Here is a 7,660-nt window from a genome sequence, read left to right on the forward strand (position 1 = left end):
GAAGTAAGTCAGAAAGAGAAAAACAAATACAGTATGCTAACACATATATATGGAATCTAAAAAAAAAAAAAAAGATTCTGACGAACCTAGGGGCAGGACAGGAAAAAAGACGCAGACATAGAGAATGGACTTGAGGATATGGGGAGGGGGGAAGGGTAAGCTGGGACGAAGTGAGAGAGTGGCATGGACATATATACACTACCAAATGTAAAATAGATAGCTAGTGGGAAGCAGCCGCATAGCACAGGGAGATCAGCTCAGTGCTTTGTGACCACCTAGAGGGGTGGGATAGGGAGGGTGGGAGGGAGGGAGACGCAAGAAGGAAGAGATATGGGGATATGTGTATATGTATAACTGATTCACTTTGTTATAAAGCAGAAACTAACACACCATTGTAAAGCAATTATACTCCAATAAAGATGTTAAGAAAAAAAGAAGGTATATTTAAATTTCGATAGACTGCCATATTACCCTTAAGGAATGTTGCACATACACACCCACCTTCAGAATGACCACTGATTGCCCACACCATTAGCAACACTAAATATTATCAAACTTTAAAAAGTTTTTGTCAAAATACTACATGAGTTCATTCTCACTATAAAACAACCACAACACAGCAAAAGTAGAATTGCCCACTTGACCACCATCCCCTGATCCCTCTCAGGAAACTGATTTCCACCTTGCTATTAATTTTTTATAATGGTTTCATTCTGCTTGATCTTCTTAGTAATAGCTTAATAATTTACTCAAGCTTCTTAGACATATTCTTTCTTTCTTTCTTTCTTTCTTTCTTTCTTTCTTTCTTTCTTTCTTTCTTTCTTTCTTTCTTTCTTTCTTTCTTTCTTTTTGGCTGCGTTGGGTATTCATTGCTGTGCGCAGGCTTTCTCTAGTTGCGGTGAGTGGGGGCTACTCTTCATTGCAGTGTGCGGGCTTCCCATTGTGGTGGCTTCTCTTGTTGTGGAGCACGGGTTCTAGGCGCGTGGGCTCAGTAGTTGTGGCTTGTGGGCTCTAGAGCACAGGCTCAGTAGTTGTGGCACACGGGCTTAGTTGCTCCATGGCATGTGGGATCTTCCCAGACTAGGGCTCGAACCCGTGTCCACTGCATTGGCAGGCAGATTCTTTTTTTTTTTTTTTTAACATCTTTATTGGAATATTTTTGACCGTTCTAATTATTCTTTTTTTTTTAAATTAATTATTTTTGGCTGCATTGGGTCTTCAGGCTTCCTCTAGTTGCGGCGAGCGGGGGCTACTCTTCGTTGCGGTGCGCAGGCTTCTTGCTGTGGTGGCTCCTCTTGTTGAGGAGCACAGGCTCTAGGTGTGTGGGCTCAGTAGTTGTGGCACGTGGGCTCACGGGCTCTAGAGTGCAGGTTCAGTAGTTGTGGCGCACAGGCTTAGTTGCTCTGCGGCATGTGGGATCTTCCTGGACCAGGGCTCAAACCCACGTCCCCTGCATTGGTAGGTGGATTCTTAACCACTGCGCCACCAGGGAAGTCCCCGTTCTAGTTATCCTTTTCTAGTTATTCTTAACACACAATCCCAAAATTTAGTGGCTTAACACAAAAATGTAATAATAATTATTATTATATCTCATGCTTATTTGGGTCAAGAATTTAGACAAAACACATCAAGCTCATTTTGGCTTCATGATGTCTGGGGCCTCAGCTGGGATGACTTGAATGGCTGAGAACTAGAATATTTGGGGGCGGGCTGGACACCTTCTTCTCCAGACAGCCTCTCCGCGTGGCAAGCTTGGGTCTTCTCACAGAAGGACGGACTCAGGGTAGGCAGACACATTACATGGTGCTTCAAGAGTCCAAGAGTAAGTGTTCCAAGAGGCCTAAGTGGAAGCTGCAAGGCTTCTTATGTCCTAGCCTTATACATTCCAGAATATCACTTCTGCTGCATTATTTGGTTAAGGAAGTCACTAAGACAAGCCCAGATTCAAGGAGAGAAGAATTAGACTCCAGAGAGAGAGAGGTGCTGAAGAATCAAGAGAGAAAAGGGATAATTGATAAGGCAAGGTTTCTGAGAAAATGGAAAAGAATGGAATTCCAAGGGCAGGTGGAGAAATGGGTCTCAGAAGGAGGGGTAGTTCTTCTATTGTTAGAAGAATGAGAAAAGTTAAATGGAACGGGATGAAGGTAGACAGTTGCAAGTTGTATGTTTGGTACCAGGCAGATGAAGGCAATCCCATCTTCCTTTCCATTTTATGTATAAAGTAGGATGTGATGGTTAGGGGAGGGGTGGCAAAAATTTGAGAAAAGTGGAGAAGGTTTGAAATAGTTCAGAATAACTTAATAAGAGATAAGATTGGGGTTGCTGGCCAGACTTTCAGGCATATTTGAAGTAAAATATTTCTCTAAGAAATCATCAGATCATGTGAATAAGTAAGGATATACAGAAGTTCATAACACTACTCAACAAGGTTGAATATATATATATATATACATATATATATATAAGATATATGAGATTACCCTGTCCAAACATAGAATGTGTTTTCTTTGCAAATACGCATAGAACATTTGCCAAAATGACTCATTTATTAGCCTGCAAAAATGCAGAAATCATAGGAGTAACAGTCTCTGATCACAGTGCAATAACATTACAAATTAGCAACAGAAAGAGCCCCCAAAATCAACACCCTTAGATAACAGCTTTCTTGAGATAGAATTTATATGCCATAAAATTCACCCCTTTAAAGCATACAATTCAATGATTTTAGTATATTCACAGAGTTGTGCAACCATTGCCACATTCTAATTTTAGAACCTTGTCATCACCCCATAAAGAAATCCTGTCCCTTTCCTCAGCTGCCACTTAGGTGGCTAAGGCCGCGTTGGGGTGAGGCCCTCACATCATCGGGCGACTAGAACCACGCCGGGCAGCCCCTGCCTAGCACTCGCCCGCACCATGGCCTCCGTCTTAGAGCTCGCCTGCATCTACTCCGTCCTCATCCTGCACGACGATGAGGTGACGGTCACGGAGGATAAAATCAATGCCCTCATTAAAGCAGCTGGTGTAAATGTTGAACCTTTCTGGCCAGGCTTGTTTGCAAAGGCTTTGGCCAGTGTCAACATTGGGAGCCTCATCTGCAATGTGGGGGCTGGTGGACCTGCACCAGCAGGAGGTCCTGCCTCCTCCACCACTGCTGCCCCAGCTGAGGAAAGTAGAAGCAAAGAAAGAAGAATGTGAAGAATCTGATGATGACATGGGCTTTGGTCTTTTTGACTAAACCTCTTTAGTAACACGTTCAATAAAGAGCGGAGCTCTTTGCTGACAAAAAAAAAAAAAAAAAAGAAATCCTGTGTTCATTAGCTGACACATCCTATTCCCACCTTTCCCCATACCCTGGCAACCACTAATCTACTTTCTGTCTCTATGTATTTGCCTATTCTGGACGTTTCATATAAATGGAACTATACAATATGTGGTCTTCTGTGACTGGCTTCTTTTACTTAGCCTAATATTCTCAAGGCTCATCCATGTAGTAGCATGCATCAGAACTTCATTCCTTTTTATGGCTGAATCATATTCCATTGTATGGGTAAGCCATATTTGTTTATTTCACCAGTTGAAGGATATTTGTGTTGTTTCTACTTTTTAGCTATTATGAATAATGCTGCTATGAACATTCATGTACAAGTTTTTGTGTGGGCATATGTCTTCATTTCTTGGGTAGATACCTAGGAGTGGAATTGCTGGACCATTTGGTAACTCCATATTTAACATTATATGGAACTGTCAAACTGTTTTCCAAAGAGGTTGTACTGTTTTATCTTCCCACAGCAATGTGTGAGGGTTCCAGCGTCTCCACATCCTTGCCAACACACGATATTATTTGTCTTTTTAATCATAGCCATCCTGATAGGGTATTTTTAAAACATTTAACAAACTCTTTTAGGATAGTTTTACATTTACAGAAAATATATAAGAATATTACAGAGAGCTCCTATATATCCTGTACCCAGTTTTTCCTATTGTTAGTATTACTATGGTACATTTATCACAACTAATGAACCAATATCGATACACTATTAATAACTAATGTCCATATTTTCTTCAGATTTCCTTAGTTTTAACCTAAATGCCCCTTTTTTCTCCTCCAGGATCCCATCCAGGACACCACATCATCTTTAGTCATATCTCTTTAGGCTCCTCTTGGCTGTGACCATTTCTTAGACCTTCCTTGTTTTTGACTACCCTGACAGTTCTAAGGAGTCCGGTCAGATATGTTGCAGAATATCCTTCAATTTGAGTTTGTCTGATGCATTTTCCATAGTTATACCAAGTCATACCAAGGGTACATGCTATCAACATGATTTATCATTGATGAGGTGAACCTTGATTGCCTGGCTGAGGCAGTGTTTGGCTTGTTTCTCTACTGCAACACGACTCTCTCTCTTTCCAAACTCCACTGTTTATAAGGAAGTCATTATGCACATCCTACACTTAAGGAGTGGGCAGTTATGCTCCACTGGCTTGAGAGAGTATCTACATAAATTATTGGGAATTATTCTGTACAAGAGATTTGTGTACTCTCCTTTAATTTATTTATTCAATCATTTATTAATATCAGTATGGATTTGTTGATATTTATTTTATACTTCGAATTATAATCCAATGATAATTTTGTTGCTCAAATTGTTTCAAATTTGGCCATTGGAAGCTCTTTCATTTGGCTCCTATATCCCTTTGACATACCTCTATAATTGCAGGGGGTTTTTGTTTTTATGTTTGTTCAGATTTTTATAATTAAAAAAAATTTTATGGTGCTCCCGACTCATCTTATATTTTCCATGCCCCAGTCCTAGAGTCAGCCATTTCTCCATGGAGCCCTGATTCCTTCTATTGGAGAATGGAGGAAAATTTGGTGCTATCTACTAAATTAAATATCCACTTAACCCTCAACTCTGCAATTCTGTTAGGTATGTAGCTTAAAGAAATAATGGCATTTGTTTTGAAAGAGGTATGTGCAAGCAATTTTTTGTGTGTAAGCATTTAAAATGCAGTATTATATGTATTGATAATTCACTTAAATATTTATTGCATGCTTATTATGAGTTCAGCCTATTCTAGGCCTTGGGGATATAGCAGGGAGTCAGGCAAAGTCCCTACCTTCTTCTTTTATTTGTTTTTTTTTAAATAAAATTATTTGTTTATTTATTATTTATTTTTGGCGGCGTTGGGTCTTCATTGCTGTGCGTGGGCTTTCTCTAGGTGCGGCGAGTGGGGGCTACTCTTTGTTGTGGTGTGTGAGCTTCTCACTGCAGTGGCTTCTCTTGTTGCAGAGCACGGGCTCTAGGCACACGGGCTTCAGTACTTGTGGCTCGCAGGCTCTAGAGGACAGGCTCAGTAGTTATGGCGTACAGGCTTAATTGCTCCGTGGCATGTGGGATCTTCCCAGACCAGGGCTCGAACCCGTGTCCCCTGCACTGGCAGGCAGATTCTTAACCACTGCGCCACCAGGGAAGTCCCAAAGTCCCTACCTTCTTTTTTTTAAAAATTTATTTTATTTTAATTTATTTTATTTTTGGCTACATTGGGTCTTTGTTGCCATGTGTGGGCTTTTCTCTAGTTGCGGCTAGTGGGGGCTACTCTTCATTGTGGTGCGCAGGCTTCTCACTGCGGTGGCTTCTCACGTTGCGGAGCATGGGCTCTAGGCGTGCAGGCTTCAGTAGTTGTGGCATGCAGGCTCAATAGTTGTGGCTCACAGGCTCTAGAGCGCAGGCTCAGTAGTTGTGTCCAACAGGCTTAGTTGCTCCGTGGCATGTGGGATCTTCCCGGACCAGGGATCGAACCCGTGTCCCCTCCATTGGCAGGCGGATTCTTAACCACTGCACCACCAGGGAAGCCCCTACCTTCTTGAAGCTTACTATCCACTGGGGGAAACAGACAATCAACAACAAAAAAAATAAATAATTTTAACGTCAGGCAGTCCTGTCACTCAGGGTACTGGCAGAAAAGAGAGGTGCATTCAAACAGAAGGATTGATAAGCATTTAATGAAGGAGTATTTACAAAGTTGTAAACAATGTTAAGTGAAAGGACAAGAAATGATTCAGCAGCCACAGGTGGGAGGGGGATGAGAAGACATTACCATAGCTTGGCCCTGAGTCAAGCTGGAGAGAAGTATGGCAATAGGAGAGAGTCACCGGACAGGAGTGTCACAGCTGCTGGAAAATCACAGCAGGGAGGGAGCTGGGGAATAAATGCTACAACTCCAGTCTCTCCCACCCTCCTGTCTCTTGAGGGTATCTCTCACAGGCAAAACCAAAGGGGAAACCAGAAGGCAAGGAAGCTATTATTTCAGATCATAAAGATCTGCTGCGGGGCACAGAGCAGGGTGGAAAGGGGGAGAGTGGATCCGGAGAGGCAAAGTGAGAATATTCAGCGCAGTAGTGATAAGTGCTATGGGGAAAAGTAAAGAAGAGTAAAAGAGAGAGTGTAAAATGGGGCACTATTTTAGATAGTGTTAGGATGATGTGGCATTTGAATAATGGCGTGAGTAAAGTGAAGCAGGGAGTCATGTGGATATCTAAGAGAAGCACATTCTAGGCAGAGGGCAAAAGCGCCAAGGCCTTGAAGTGTTATTCACACAATGAAATATTATACAACAATCAAGATGAATGAACAACAGCAACATGCAAATATACATGGGTGAATCTTAGAAAAGTAAATATGGAGGGGAAAAATTAGGTTCCCAAAGAGTACATACAGCATATAGCTGTATAAAGTTAAAATACATTATAATAAAAATTATACTTTTAAGAAAGATATATATATATATCCATATATGTATGTAGGCACACATATCTATATATGTATGCGTATATATATGTATATATATCTATATATGTGTGTGTGTGCATATATATGTATGACATAAAATTGTATTAAATGGAGCACCACAAAATGATGAACACACGATTCAGGATAATGATTCTTTGCCAGGGGGTTGGGGGAGACAGAGGAATGAGATTAGGGCCATATGGTTAGATTTAGTTTTTAGGTTCATGGATACTTATTACATTATTTAAAAAACTAACTAAAAATGAACCATACTTGTATTAATAAAGAGAATGTGCCATGAATCAAAGTTTATGATCAATTTAATTCTATTCATCCAAGAACCAATGGAAAAAAATAAGACTCTGAGAAGCAAGGGACCATGCTTGGCATGCTTGTGGAATAGCAGGAAAGCCAATGTGGCTGGGGCAGAGAAAGGGAGAGTAGTAGTAGATGAGGTGGAGGGGTGGATGGGGGCCAGATTGTGTAGAGCCTTCAGGGCAGGATGAGGACCTTGGATCTTATTATAACTGAGATGGGAAGCCACTGGGGGTTTTGCGCAAGGGAGTTACATGATCTGACTTACGTTTTAAAAGGTTCATCCTACCTGCTGTGTAAAAAATAGACTGCAAGGCAGCAGACGTAAGAGTGAAAGCAAGAAGCAGAATAAGTAAGAGACGAGTTTGGTAGTCAAGGTGACAGATGATAGTGAATTTGACTAGAGTCATAGTGTTGGAGGTATGTGAGAAGCGATCAGATTTTGGATATATTTTGAAAGTAAAGGTGATAGTATTTGATGATGGACTAAATGAAGGATGTAAGAGAAAGAGAGGGCTTCAGGGATTTTTGATCCAAGAAAATAGGTGGAT

General features: G+C 41.1%; 1 pseudogene; it reads left to right on the forward strand.

Annotated features, from left to right (window-relative positions):
* Positions 1-2,889: 2,889 nt before the first annotated feature.
* On the forward strand, positions 2,890-3,276 carry LOC137757027 (large ribosomal subunit protein P1 pseudogene; annotated as a pseudogene).
* The last annotated feature ends 4,384 nt before the right edge of the window (positions 3,277-7,660 follow it).

This window comes from Eschrichtius robustus, chromosome X (genome assembly GCF_028021215.1).
Source record: "Eschrichtius robustus isolate mEscRob2 chromosome X, mEscRob2.pri, whole genome shotgun sequence".
NCBI classification, from domain to species: Eukaryota; Metazoa; Chordata; class Mammalia; order Artiodactyla; family Eschrichtiidae; genus Eschrichtius; species Eschrichtius robustus.